Genomic DNA, 15886 nt, shown 5'->3' on the forward strand with positions numbered 1-15886 from the left:
CCTTTGTGCAGGAAGCACATACAAGGGGACCGCCGACAAGATGGAGAACAGCGGCTCCCCTTCCTTTTCTTTGAAGACCTTCAGTAGCTGCTCACATTGCTTCACGCTCCTAAAGGTGACATCGAAGTAGCCTGCCCCAGGGAAATCCTGCAGGCAGTACACATCTGCTGCGGCGAACCCACAGCACTCGAACACCTTCTTGACGAACACCGTCCGATCGACTGGTGTACGCTCCTCCACCTTTTTGACAGACACCCGGACGGTGTTTCGAACCCCCTGCCCAGGGCTGCGCGCAGCTGTTGAGGCCATAGCTCTGAGGTTGGCTGGTCCCTGAATTGGCGTTAGGCCGAAGCCAGCATGAAGATCCACCAATAGCAGGTCAGCACAACCAAATGATCCTCCAACGTCCAATCACGATCCAGCGATGATCTCCACTAGCTCTGATGACTCGCAACTCGACCCCTGTCCTGATAAGAACAGATACTGCACTTGATCTTAGCCAAAAGGCCGAGAAGCGATCGTTGTTGTGTTTGCAGCTGCTCAGGCCTCTGATCCAGACTGACTCTGAAAACAGTGTGAGCCATTGCTGTCGGAGCCTCCTCAACCACTCTGCTTTCGGACATATGCGTGGCCAGTTTCGCTACAGGGAAAATTGCCCGCGCCTATTCAGCCTCGCCCTACATTCCAAACTCGGCAAACCTGGCAACCTGTTTGTCAGTATTTCCTGAGCATTCTCACGTGATATCCTTTATTTTTTTCAGTCATGCTAATAACCCTGGCCAACATTGGTCTATTGGGAACGGAAATGTCAGTGTTGGATGAAGATCAGTGGCTTGGTGGCTCGGTTGTGACCTCGTTGTTCCATTTGGGTCACACCCGAAACATCTCCAGTTCAAACCAGGCAGGAGCAACTTTGTTCCCTGGTGACAGGTGGGTTGGTGGGAATGGAGCGTTCCTGCTGGTTGTTCGCATCAGCAAACCTGGCTTTGAATTTAGCTCATATCTGCTGCCGTGGTGAAAAGGAATACCATTCCGATTAATTGCTGGGTCAAACTTTGTTCAGTTTCTCCCCTCGGATAAAGTGAGGACTGGAGATGATGAAACGCTCCTAAAACAAGCGGCGGTTCTCCTGCTGCTCGGATGCTGCCTGACCGGATGTGCTTTTCCAGCACCACACTCTCAACTAAGTTTCTCTCCTCCCGGGTCGACAATATGCGTCGATTTGTAGATCTTCTCCCGCCGTCCATTTTAAGGGTACAGTTACCGGCACTGATCCTTTCTGCACCAAAACTATCGCATTTGCTTTACATGTGAAGGCAGCCTGGTTCAGTGACAAGGCAAGCTCTCATTTGCTCGGGTCACAGCGAACACTGGTTACCTGATGTAATCTCTGTCAAATGTATCCCAAAGTAGGCTCTGAAACGCCTCATTTAGACCCGAGCATTTCTAAACCTGCGTGAACCGAAACCCGAAAACCTCAGTCATGGTTTGGAGCAATTCACATATTCGAGTTTCCAAGCAGAAGGCACGGTTACCGCTCATTCAGTCAACAACAGGAAGGAAAAGATTTATGTACTCAGATGAACTGCTTGACTCCTGCTCTCATACAGTCACTAATATTACCGTGTGGTCTGAAACCTAAGCCATCTTGTGACTGAAATTGAGGAAATGACGGACAGGCTGCCGAATGACATTGTATCCATTTTGTTTTCCTGATACCACAGAGTTGCAGGAAAGTATGAACAGGGAGGGAGACGAATGCAAGTCAAGTGCAGCCCTGGTGAAACACCTTCTGTCTGATTCAGTCATCGACAAGAGACGTGAGTGCGACTAAAGAGGGAGAGCTTTCCATACCGAGAACAAAGAATAATCATGTACAGGGAGCACCTATTTGACATCTCAGATCGCCTTTAACCTTCCCTGAATATGTGCAGAAACTGATTTTTGTACGTCTCTCAGTAAGAACTGTTTGATTTACTAACAATAAGAGAGCCGTATCCCCTCGCTTCCCACACAGGTTTGTAACTCAGCTGGCAGCCAGCTGGCAGTTGCTCAGGGCCCTGCTGGAAAATGTACGGTTAAGGGCCAAGACAAGGAAAGTTGCAACTCTCACTGGTCCCGCGTTTGGAATAACCTCGCTACGTGTATTGCCATTCTCAGATTTCAGTGCTAAATCAGTGGATTTTTTTTCAGATGGAGGAATGCCTTTCCTCAGCGTATACTACAGAACTGGTGCAGTTGCTGTGAATATGCTGCAGAGTGCCATCAGCTCTTGGCTTCCTGGTTGTTGCCTGTGTGCTGGGGTGGCTGAGCAATGTGAGATGCTGCTTTCAGGTTCCACTTCTCAAGCAGGCTTGGGTTTGAATCCTTGCGCTGCCACTTGTGCTAACGGATTAGGCTGGTAACGTTTGGCAGGGATGAGCTGTGTTGAAATTGAACAGAATAAAACATAGTAATTTCTTCTAAACCACGCTGTGATGTGGCAGAGCATAAAGCAACCAACGTGTCAGTGTCCGCGCTGTGTTCCCCAACTGCTGTGGGTATCACATTCGCCTCCAGCTCGAAAGAGCCCCATCCTAATCCGGGACCCAAGCTGGCTGCGCCAGGTTTTCATATTCCAGACAATTGGCGTTGTTCCCCCTTTTCTCAGGAAGTGAATGGCGATAGTTATTTCCCGGCTGTTGTGAAATCAGATTTTGCACTGAATCCGCTCGTCGCTTTTAGTGGGGAAAAGGAGGGCACTCACGATGTGAAACTTGGTGACATTTCTCTCATTCCCTTCATGACTGTCCTGATGAGGAAGGCTCGTGATTGGCCCTCTCGATCCGATAGACACCCCAGCCCATTGTTAACCCAATCTAATCGAGATTGTAATTGTTCATCTTCACTTTCCATGGGTCAGTGTCAGCCTGTGCTGTTTTATGTTACTTGGTTACTTTCCGGGAAGTGGTGGTGCACTCACTCAGGCGCCAGGCCGTTGAAATTCCCGTTTGGAATTGCCTCGTTGCCATTTCTTTGAGCAGTCCATGACCCAGACGTCTCGCACTGCCTCATAGACAGCATTCATGCTTCGGTGTGTCTGAATATAGCTTCTCCTTACCAGTTCTGCTCTTGTTCCACGTTAACAGTTGTCAGATTTTAGATTCGCTGGAGAGCTGAGGGAGTCACACGATTTGTGAGGTATTTTCCGCAGCCAAAATATTTCGCTGAGAACTTGGGAATGGATCAAGAGGAATAGTCATTGGCAGCCATAGTCCGGAAAACCTTTACCTGTTGCTGGTCTGGAACCAACCACCTTCCAGAAAACTAGCCCAACGCGCGTGGAGTGATGAGTGCCCTGCCTTGTGAATAAACTATTGTCTATTTACTCTATCCGTCTCCCTCATAATTATATAAATTTCTGTAAGGCCACCCCTCAGCCCTGAAGTTCCACGGAAAGTTATCGCAGCTTATTCAGCTTCACGCTACAGACCAAACCTGCAAAACTTGTAACATCCTCAGGAATATGATTGAACTTACGCCAAGTTCGTCATTGAATGCGCGTGGGCTAAAGTCCCTGAAGTGAGGAGATTCTCAAACACTAGTCATGAAAAACGTGGTTGTGGGGTTTTGTGAGGAAGGGTGGTCGAAGGCGCTGTCCCTAAACTGTAGTCTCAGTCCAGTCATTGGTTGGAGTCCCACCGCAACCAGAGCCACGGGTGAAGTAGGGTCATCGGGTTTTTATGAAAGACCTATGCAGATAGTGATGTAGGGATTTGATCCCATAATCGCCGGTTTATTGACAGCAACTTCAACAAACTAAGCCACAGCGTGCCCAAACTCAGATTTTCAAATCCATGTGTGCATTTACTGAACTATTCGATTACAGTAACTCGGGCACATTTTTTTCTGTTTTACAGTTGCTCGGTGAAAATTTAAGTCAACCTCCGCTTTTGCAGAAGAGTTCACAGCTGGATATTCTCTACTTTAAATGAACAGTAAGAGACACTCTCTTATTGCTTTTGTTTTAAACTCTTGCCTTCGCCTGTTTAAACTGACAGGATAACGAGGATGCAGTCATCCTCTCGGGGTCCATCAACCGCGTTAATATGCCCAGAGAGAACCTCACTCCAAGAGGAATGGGCTCATTGTGGAGAATTCCCAAGGAGTGATGTGTGAGTCAGTGTGAACAGTGGGCAGTAAATACTGACACCGACACTGAGCCTTGCACCACCAGCTCCTCACTCACTTGCTGTCTCATTCCTCCCAGTCATCATTGATTTTCACTTTTTCCCCTCCCCGTTCCACCTCTCAACTTATTCCCGACCGCTTGCAGGTGTTCCCTTAGAAACTGCAGCTTTTAGAGACGTATTACTGGGATACAGTCATTACTCAATGGGATAGCACGCACCGCCCATCCCTAATTACCCCAGAGATAGAGATGGTGAGTCACTCTGCAGGGTTTCTCTTTGGAGAGTCGGTGTGGACTTGTTGGGCCGAAGGGTCTGTTTCCACACCGTAAATTATCTGATCTAATCTAACCCTGTCCTCAGTGCGGAGGTACAGCCATGATGCAATGAGGAATGAGGGAAGGATTTAGACTCAGCGACATTGAAGGACCAGCGAGGTATTTTCAACTCGGAAAGGCGAGATACTTGGAGAAGAATTTACGGTGATTGTGTTCGCGTGTATCTGCTGCTATTGTCCTTCTGGATAGATGCAAACAGTCACTGGGTTGTTCTGGCAGGATTCGGGGGGGTGTTCTATGTGTAACCAGGAATTAGATTTCATTTAGATAATTCACAAGAAGACAATTACATCTTCATTTCCTGACTGGGAATTAAATCCAGGTCTGGGCGATACCATCTCAGACTCCTGAGCAGGGATCTCCATTGATACTGACAGTAGGCCTTTGGGATCTGACCTGCACAACTCTGCTGCCTGATCTTCACGTCATCATCGTCTGCATCAGCAGTAACTCTCTCTCCAAGTTTCCAAACAGTTCATATTCTCGCCCTGGGTTTCAATGTGAAGAAGGCCAAGCTGTAATAATCGGATGTTGTTCAGCAGATATACTGCAGGAAGGGAAGGAAGGGCTGATGCTGACAGGAGCTCGGTTTGAGCTGCGCTGATAAGGCGTCGTTCAACTCGTCTCATTCCAGGTGCTGGGCTCGAAATGCCCAGAGGTTTCTCGCTGAATTTGTTCAGGGTCTGGACTGTAAAAGACTCCAAATCCGAAAGTTCAGTGAAAGGTAATGTTTCACATAGTGGGACCTTCCAAGTGAAGCAGTGACGGTGATTATATTTGCTGGTTTTTCACCTTGTGAATGCTGTTCCCACGATGTGGATGTTTCCATTACATGGAGACAAACTGTCGCAGCCATTCCTGGTCTTTGGGCTAGTGACGGAATGGGTAAGGTGTCTGACCTCGGGTTAGGGGATTGGAGGTTCCAATTTCACATCAGGAGGATGCAGCGCGCTGGTTCATTCCGGTGACCTGGTGTCTGTCAGGGACGGAAGGGGTTGGGTTTTCGGATTTACATTTGCGTCTTTCATCCACTTTAAACTCCAGCTCACAGCAACGTCGCTCATTGTCTGTAGAACTGACTTGAGATGCACCAAAAGCTGCAGCAACTTGTGTGTGGGAGCGGAGAGCGGAAGTGAAGTACAAGGGGCAGGTCTAATCCTGAGACCTCTGCCACTCTCGGGGTATGTGTCTGTGTCTCTCCCTCTGTGGGAGTAAACGAGGTTGGTTCCTCATGGGGGTGAGAACACAGTGAGACAATGTCAAACTTCAGGCCCATTTTTGTGTCATTTAAGATCAGAGCGAGAATCTCATTGCCATTTACACTGGGACCATCAGAACACATAAGGGTATGGTCCAAAACTCGAATTTGGGAATAGAATAGATGAATGTCTTTGAACCGCACTGTACCATTGGCCGAATGGACTGTTCCACTCTGCAAAACTTGAAGACCAGTCAAACCCAAGCTGCAGTGAAACTGATCAGAAATGTGAAGGTAAAAGCCATTTCATTGAGCATCATTACAAGAGCGACTGTCTTCGTCCCGTGTAATCTCATAGTTCGGATTTGGAGCTCTAACCACCGCAGCATTTTTTCTATTCCCGGTCAGGGAATGAATGTTTTGTTATGCAAATATATCGTGGCACCAGTATTTCTGACCGCTTTTCCGATGCTGGCAGGTGGTTGGTTTTGTGCCAAATGTTATTCAGGTTAACGGAAATAATAAACGTGCAGGTTTTGGAAAACTGAACTAAAAATGAGAATTGCTCGAGAAACTCAGTACGCCTGGCAACATCTGTGGGGCGAAACAGAATTTTTTTTAGATGGAGAGACTCAGGTTAGTTACACATTTTTTGATTATAGTGTTGGGAAAACTGTAAGTTTTACCTGTCGAATCAGGACATTTATCAAAATCTCTCTCGAGAAACAACCGTCGAAGTTACAAATTTAAAAGGACTGAATCAGCTGTATTGCTAGTTCCATTTCCCTGAGCTGGTGGAAGGCTGTGTTTAAATGGTTACCTTTTTCTTTTCCTTTCTGTCAGTTCGCAGTCGTGTCGAATGGAGAATTGTTTCTTACAGTGTCCACCTCAATATGTGTCTCTGCTTTTCTCTTTTTGTCTCTGTGTAACCTCCTGAGCCTCTTTTACATTCTCCGACTCTCTGTTGGTGTCATGTCACTCCATATCCCTCATTTCCCATTTCTGCTCTTTGAAAAGCCTGACATTCAGAGACTGTTTCAGAGTGGAGCTGCTGAGAGGCTTTCTGGCCCCTGGCTGGAGTCGGTCCAAGAAGGCTCACATTCTGCGGATAATCCATCTGTCACTTCAGCCTGAGGCAAGGAGACATTTCTCCCTCAAAATATTATGACCCTTTCGACGTTAAATTAATTACATGACAGCTACAGGATAACAAGGATGTATTTACTGTTGGCATACAAGGAATGAATGGTGACAGCAGAGAGTGGTGGGTGTGTGGAATGCTCTGCCCCAGAGGGCAGTGGAGGCCCAGTCTCTGGGTTCATTGAAGAAAGAGTTGGATAGAGCTCTCAAGGTTAGTGGAATCAAGGGTCATGGAGATAAGGCAGGAACAGGATACTTGACTGGAAGAGACCATGACTCTTTTCACCAGAGTGAATCATGGAATCGCGCCGTGACTGTGTATAAAACGATTAAAACACACAGCAGAGAAGGAGGCGAACCTGAAGCAGACACATGAGGACAAATGTACCTCCTTTGCCAGTGTCAGGCACTGCTTCACCAAGTTGGACCTTCGGAGTGAAGCAATGACGGTGATTATCTTGGCTGTTTGTTCACCTTGTTAACTCTGATTCCGTGAAAGCCCATTACATTACATATTGATAGGTTCGAGTCCTCCCTGGCTTTATCATGGTGCCCCATCTTTACCCGTCCCCCATGCTGATACTCCCCTGTCAGGTGCTGTAGGGATGACTTCCTTGTCGTTTTGAATTTGAAAGCTGCATTTGTTTTATTGTCCATTTTCAATACCAGCTCACCACAACGGCTCTCATTGTCTGTAGAATTGGCAGATTTTTCACCAAAAGCTGCCTCTTGTCATGGGTGGAGGCGGAGAGTGTTAGTGGAGCACATGGAGAAGGTAAAGTCCCGAGCCCTCTGTCACTCTCGGGGGATCTGCCTGGGTGTCTCCCTCTGTGGGTAAAATGAGGGTGTGTTCCTCAAGGGGGTTACAGTACGTTGTGACAATGTCAAACTTCTGTCCGATTGTTGGGTCATTTCCGATCACAGGACAACCTCATTGACATTTGTCCTGGAAACATCCGAACACACAAGACTTTGGGCCAAAGCTGGAAACTGGGACTAGAATAGATGGCTCTCTGACAAGCTGCAATGCACAATGGGCCGAATGGCCTTTTCCCATTCGAAGACATGTACAAAATAATCTGCAAGCCGCAAACTAAAACGCAAAAGATGTTTCATTGAGACCAGATACAACAGTGTCTCCTGCATTCTCTTGCAATTGACTTGTTGGGATTCAGCACTCTCACCACCGCGGCCCGGATTCTATTCCCACTCATGGAATAGTTGCTTTGTTCTGCAAACATATCGGCGTACCAGCACCTCGGACTTATTTTCCGATGTTGGCAGGTCATTGGTTTTGTCCGAAAGGTTATTAAGGTTAACATAAAACAAAGACCTGCAGTTGCTGGAAATCTGAGCCATAACCGAGAATGGATAGAGAAACTCAGCAAGCCTGGCAACATCTGTGGAGAGAAACAGAGTTAATATTTAAGATCGGAAGACCCAGATTAGTTATACGCTTTTTGAGTATAATGCCAGGAGAATGATCACTTTTATCTGTCGGATCGTGACATTTATCAAAATCTCTCATTGCCTTACAACCGTCAACATTACAAATTGAAAAGGACTTTATCAGCTGTAACGCTGTTTCCGTTGCCCTGACCTGGGCTCAAATGGTCACCTTTATGTTTTCCTTTCTGTCAGTCAGCAGGAATGTCAAATGGAGAATTTGTTCTTTCAGTGTCGACCACAATATGTGTCTCTAGTTTTCTCTCCTTTTCTGTGTGTATCCACCTCACCCTCTTTCCCTGTCTGCCACTCTCTCTCTGTCCATATCCCTCATTTCCCATTTCTGCCATTTGAAAAAGTCTGGCACTCGGAGACGGTTTGAGAGTGGGGCTGCTGAGAGGCTTTCAGCTCCCTAGCTGGTGGGTGTGGGACTGGGCTCACATTCTCCGGATAACATGTCTGTCACTTCGAACTCAGGGAAGGAGACATTTCTTCCCTCAAAACATTATGGCCCGTTCGAATTCAAAATAGAATTCCAAATGCACCAATAAATAACGCAATTGCACAACAGATATCTGAGAACAATGATGTATTTCCTGTTGGTGTAAAATGAATGAATGTGGACAGCAGGGAATGAGTGTAATCAGCTGGTGGTGTCTGTGCCGTTACCCATCCCCAATGTATTAATGTATCTGACACAGTCAGCAGTTAGGATGGAACATGGTGTGGGAGCAGATCTTACCAGGGATTGGAGGAGGATAGTGAGGGAAAGGCATCAGATTATTACACTCTGCAGTGACCTGGGACCAATTACCTTTTACTGAAAACAGTTCCCAACTTGTATGTGCCTGCAGCTCCCTCCAGTCTGAAACCCTCATTACCCTCTATCCTGTCTCTGAGCCAATGGTGTCTTCATTCTGTTACTGACACTTCAATCCCACTGGTATCATTTTTCCTCACAATTCCAATTGGAGACCTTCTCTCATCCACGTGAAGGAATTGGATCCTGACAATTCCATTTATACTGTTTCCCATCAATATTCATAGGATCCATATCGCAGAGGTTATACAGTGTTCCCAGCAAACACTTCCAGGGCAGAGGGAACACAGGGTTCCAGACAAAATAAAGCTCCCATTAAATTCTACCCATTTAAATCTCCAGGGCAGGTAGTGAATACAGTTAGATGCAGAATAAACCTCCCTGTACACTGCAGCTTTTCACATTCCCAGGCCATGTTCAGTGTGGCGTTAGGTACTGATCAAATCTCCCACTTCCCCCATCCTGTTCACATCAAACACACTCAGGGCAGTTCCATCACTGGGTTAGATACAAAGTATGTGTCCAGCGGCAATTTCTCCATCTGAATCTCCCAGAGTCTGGGGAGAATGGGGTTCGATACAGAGTCAAGATACAGTGCCCATATTGTCCACATCGGACACTCCCAGGACAGGGACAACATGGGGCTACATACAGAGTAAATCTCCCTCCATGCTGTCCACGTCAAATACTCCCAGGGCAGGTATAACATGGGGCTAGATACAGAGTAAAGATCCATCCACACTGTAACTCTCAAACACTCACATGATAGGGACAGCACGGGGTTAGGTACAAAGTTAGGCAGCATTGTAGACAGTGCAGATGGTACCTTAACATTACAAAGGGATATTGACAGACTGGGTGAATGGGCAAAGCTGCATCAGTTGTTCAGGTTAAATCAGTGAGAGATACATTTTTGTTCAGTGAAGACATTGAGGGATATGGGCCAAAGGAAGGAATGTGGAGATAGGCCACATATCAGTCATGATGCCATTGACTGATGGAACAGGGTCGAGGAGCTGAATGGCTTCCTCCTGTTCCTCTGTTACAAACTGTCCCCATCAAACACTCTCAGGGCAGGGACAGGATGGGGTTAGATACACAATGAAGCCGCCTTTACTGTATCCCCATCAACCCCTCCAAGGGCAGGGCCCGCACAGGGTTAGACACAGAGTCAAGCTCTCTCTCTCTCCGCACTGTCCAGATCAACCACTCCCGGAATTGTTTAACGGAGCTTTAATATTTGAAAATGCTCATTTTATTCCAGTGAGTGAGTTACAGATCGGGGTATAGTCGAATGGTACAGTGTGGGTGACATATTGACTAACCAAAACTGGGGAGCGAATCTAAATGAGGAGTTTGAACTTTTTATACATCGAATCACAGATACTTGAGAGTGAGACACAGGCTGGAATGTGATCGAAGGATTCGAGGAGGTTTATACATAGAATAACAAATACCCAGGAATGAGTTACTGACTGGAATCTTATAGAGATGATCGGGGTGATTCATATTTAGAACAACAGATGATTGAAAGTTAGTTACACATTGGAATTTTATCGTGGGGTTTGGGGTGTTCATTTATAGAATAACAGATACTCATGAATGGTGTACAGACTGGAATGTAATCAAGGGGATTGGGGAGCTTTACATGTGGAATAACTGAGAGCCCAATACTGTCTCTCATGCACAATCTCACTATTTTTCTTTCTCATGCAGAATCTCATCATCTGTCTCATACATAATCCCAGTTTCTCACCCTGTCTCATACACAGTCTCACCATGTTTCCCTCTCCTACAGAAACTATTTCTCTCCCATATGCACAGTCTCACTGTCTCTCTCTGTCAAACACAATGTCACTCTTCCTCATACTCGATCTTGCCAACTCTCTCATAGACAATCTCACTCTCTCCCATACTCAATCTCACTATCACTCTCTCCCATACACAATCTACTCCAGTATGTTCCCAGCAGCCAATTCATGTTAGCACAGCACTGGTATGGACTTTACAAAGAGGGAAAAGCAAGAGAGACGAGCAACATCAGTACAGTTTGAAAATATTGAACGTTGGTCCCACACTAACATGTAAGAATCTCTGACCCCCACCCCCCACCTTGACACGAGGCCTGGGCAGATGGTGGGTTTCTTAGCTGAGGCTCTGTCTCAGAATATTCTTGCTGCTCGTGTGACTCCCAGATATAACTCTCTATGTCCATCTTCTATTTCTATATTTCCATCAAATGTGTCTATTTGTGTGTGTCCATCTGAGTGAAAAGTTTGAGTGTCAATGATTTTATGATGGAACTCCTAACTCTCTCTCACACACAGACACAATCTCACACATGAGCTGACACCTACACACGCACTAACACATACGTTAACAAACAGTAACACAGAAACACACACATACATGCTCATACACTCACACGCTCTCATACACACACGTTTTCACACACCCACACACATGCACACTTACGTTCTCTCACTCATTCTCACTCACTCTTCCACTCAGTATGGGTTCAGGAGGTTTGTGTATCAAATAACAGATACCCAGGAGTGAGTTACAGCATGGAACCTAATTGAGGATTCCGTGGGGACTTACACAGAGAGTAACAGGTACCGGGGATTGAGTACAGACAGAAATCTAATTCAATTCTGGGCGATTTATATATGGAATAACATAGAGTTCAGAAGAGAGTTACAGATAGGAATCTAATCGGTGTTGGGGTAGGGAGTGGGGTGGGGGGGGGGTGATGTGGGGTTCGGGTATAGACGTTTTATACAGAATGACAGATATCGGGGAGTGAGTTACAGACTTGAATCTAATCGAGCTTTGGGGGTTGATTCATACACCCAGTAACTGATGCCTGGGAATGAATTGCAGGCAGGAATCTAATCAAGTGTTTTGGGATGGTTTATGCACAGAATGTCAGGTACCCAGGACTGTGTTACAAACTGGAATCGAACTGAATAGTTCAATGTGGTTTTTATACAGAGTAACAGTTATTCAGGAATGAGTTATCGAGATGATTGAAATTATAGAGTCACACAGCACGGAAATAGGTCCTTCGATCCACCTGCTCCATGCTGACCCGTTTTCCTGCACTCGGCTTACCCTGTTTGCACCATTTGGGGTGTTTCAGAACAGGAAGCACAGACTTATGGAAGTGAGTTGCACATTGGAATCTAATCGATTGGGTTCATGGTAGTTTTTCTACAGAATAAAACATACTGAGCCACGAATTACAAACAAAATCTGACTGAGGGTTTGAGGTGGTTTATGTAGAGAGTCGTAGATAAATGGAAATCAGTTAAAGATTGGAATTTAATCAAGGGGTGTGGGGTGTTTATATGTAGCATAACAGATCCTCAGGAGTGTGTTACAGACTGGAATCTAATCGAAGGTTTTGGGATGGTTTATATTCAGAATAACAGATAAACAAGTGTGAGTTACAGATTGGAATCGAATTGATGGATCAAGAGGTTTATTTATAAGAAGAACAGATATCCAACTATAAGTTACAAACTGGAATCTACTTGTGGGCTTTGAGGAGGGTTATATGTAGAATAACTGATAGCCGGGAGTTACTTACAGGCTGGAATCTGTTCAAGGGGTTTGAGATGGTCTACGTAAATAGCCACAGATACATGGGAGTGAGTTACATATTGGAATCCTATTGAGGAATTCAGGGTGGTTTGTATATAGAACAACAGAAACCCATGATTGTGTCACAGTTTGGAATCTAACTGAGGGTATGGTGGTGATTTGTGCATAAAATAACAGAGACCCGAGAGTGAGTTACAGACTGGAATTAGTCAAAGTAGTCGGGCTGGTTTATACACAGAATACTAGAAACGCGAGAGTGTGTTTATAGACTGGAATAGAATTGAGGGGAGTGGGTTATTTATATACAGAACAACCGGATATGAGAGGGGAGAAATCAAGGGAGAAATTACCCACCATGGACCAACTCAACAATGAGCTGAGTCACACAGCATTCAACTGCTGTATGTGGAGGTTTCCATGTGTTCTGAAAGATGGGAGAGAAACAGGCAGACCCTCACACAGTGAGCACCAGGCAGGAAGGGACAGAAGGAGATTCGGATTTCCAAATGGCATCAGATCAGGATAGTGTTAGATTTAAACATTGATTCGGCAGAGATAACTTGGAAAGGGAATTGGAGAGAGGTTAAATCACAGGAAGTTAACCTGCTCGTTCCACCAACAAATGATGTGTTCCCTATTTTACCAGGAATTAGAGTGGGACAGTGAGGAAAAGGTATCAGATTATTGTTAGTCTGCACTGAGACATTTTAATTGATCTGTGATCAGTTTCCTTTTATAGTCATAGAGTCATAGAGATGTACAGCATGGAAACAGACCCTTCTGTCCAACCCGTCCATGCCGACCATTATGTCTTGAAGTCATAAACTTACCTACTTTAGGTGACTCCCCACTTGCCTACTTTGAACACCATCCCCTCTGTTTTCCCCATTCACTGAAGATATTAATATCCTTTTATAATTGGGCGGAAGTGAGAACTGCAGATGCTGGAGGTTGAAGTCGAGGGATTCCTGATGAAGGGCCTTTGCCCGAAACGTTGATTTTCCTGCTCCTCGGATACTGGCTGAGCTGCTGTGTTTTTCCAGCACCACAATCTCGACTCCTTTTACAATGACACTACCATGCTGGTGACAGTGCTGTCTATCTCGCACTGTCTAATTTATCTTCAATCCTGTGTAACTACAATGACACCAACAAACACACAACGTTACATCCTACAGCTTTGTTTATTTGCAGATGCAGTATTTTCTTTTATTTGGAGACAACACACAATTTGAACTCCCAGCAGGTCAGAGTGGGATTTGATAAACACTTGATTTAGGGATGGGGCCTAACCACACAGGATTCAGACATGGAAACGGCTTTAGACACATCCCCTTCTCCCTTGCTGACAGAATTCCAGAGCCAAATGAGTAGTCAGACATGTTAGGTGTGTTCCCGGCAGCTAGTTTGTGTTAGCACAGCACTGACATTAAATTTATAAATGTGGAAAAGCAAGAGAGACTGAGAATATCATTACAGTTTCAAAAAATATTGAACATTGGTCCCACATGAACATGTCAGATTCTCTGGGGTTCTTTTATTCATTTGTGGGACTTGGCCGTCTCTGGCTGGGCCAGCATTGATAGCCCTTCCCTATTTACCCTTGAGAAGGTGGTGCTGAGCTGCCTTCTGGAATCGCTGCAGTCCACTTGCTGTGGGTTCACCCACAATCTCGATAGGGAGGGATTTCCAGGATTGTTACCCAACAACTGTGAAGGAATACCGGTATATTTCCAAGTAAGGGTGGTGAGTGACTTGGAGGGGAAGTTGCAGCTGGTGGTGTTCCCAAGTAGCTGCTGCCCTTGTCATAGAGTCATAGAGATGTGCAGCACGAAAACAGACCCTTTGGTCCAACCCGTCCATGCTGACCGTATATCCCAAGCCAATCTAGTCCCACCTGCCATCACCAGGTCCATATCCCCCCAAACCCTTCCTATTCATATACCCATCCAAATGCCTTTTAAGTGTTGCAATTGTACCAGCCTCCACCTCTTCCTCTGGCAGCTCATTCCACCTCACCATAAAACTATGCCCTCTAGTTCTGGACATCCCCACTCCAGGGAAGAGACTTTGTTTATTTATCCTATCCATGCCCCAAATGAGTTTATAAATCTCTATAAGGTAACCCCTCAGCTTCAGGTGCTGCAGGAAACACAGTTCCAGCCTATTCAACCTCTCTCCCTATAGCTCAAGTCCTCCAACCCGAACAACATCCTTGTAAATATTTCCTGAACCATTTCAAGTTTCACAATATCTTTCCGATAGGAAGGGGACCAGAATTGGCCGCAATATTCCAACATTGGCCTAACCAATGACCTGTACAGCCACAACATGACCGCCCAACTCCTCTACTCAATACTCTGTCCAATAAAGGAAAGCATACCAAACGACTTCTTCACTATCCTATCCAGCTGTTACTCCACCTTCAAGGAACTATGAACCTGCACTCCAAGGTCCCTTTGTTCAGCAACACTCCCAAGAATCTTACCATTAAATGTATAAGTTCTGCTAAGATTTGCTTTCCCAAAATGCTGCACCTCATATTTATCTAAATTAATCTCCATCTGCTACTTCTCAGCCCACTGACACATCTGATCAAGATCATGTTGTAATCTGAGCTAACCTTCTTTGCTGTCCACTACACCTCCAATTTTGGTGCCATCTGCAAATTTATGAACTGTACTCTTATGCTCACATCCAAATCATTTATATAATGATGAAAAGTAGTGGACCCAGCACCGATCTTGTGGCACTCCACTGGTCACAGGTCTCCAGTCTGAATTAACAACCCACCACCACCACCCTTTGGCTTCTACCTCTGAGCCAGGTCTGTATCCAAATGACTAATTCTTCCTTTATTCCATGGGATCTAACCTTGCTAACCAGTCTCCCATTAGGTAACCTTGTGGAATTCCTTACTGAAGTCTATATAGTTCATAACTACTGCTCTGCCCTGATCCTGATTCTGATGCTGATGCTGCCAGACTTGCTGAGCTTCGCCAGCTATTTCTGTTTTTATTTCAGCCCCAATTCAATTAGTGATGATGTCGGTGTTGTAAAGAGTGTTTGAGAATAGCAAGAACCCAGCTGGCAGGGTGATGGGTGTATAGTGGGCAGCATGGCTGCCTTCCAAGGAGTTGGTATGGGTTCGGATCTCAGCCATTGCACG

The 15886-nt window shown here is 45.6% G+C and overlaps 1 pseudogene; it reads right to left on the reverse strand.

Moving 5' to 3' along the window:
- Positions 1 to 390: 390 nt before the first annotated feature.
- Positions 391 to 519, reverse strand: LOC148137472 (U2 spliceosomal RNA; annotated as a pseudogene).
- Between the last annotated feature and the right edge of the window lie 15367 nt (positions 520 to 15886).

Source organism: Chiloscyllium plagiosum, unplaced genomic scaffold, assembly GCF_037043375.1.
Source record: "Chiloscyllium plagiosum isolate Xiang-an unplaced genomic scaffold, Cpla_swu_hap1 HiC_scaffold_43, whole genome shotgun sequence".
NCBI classification, from domain to species: Eukaryota; Metazoa; Chordata; class Chondrichthyes; order Orectolobiformes; family Hemiscylliidae; genus Chiloscyllium; species Chiloscyllium plagiosum.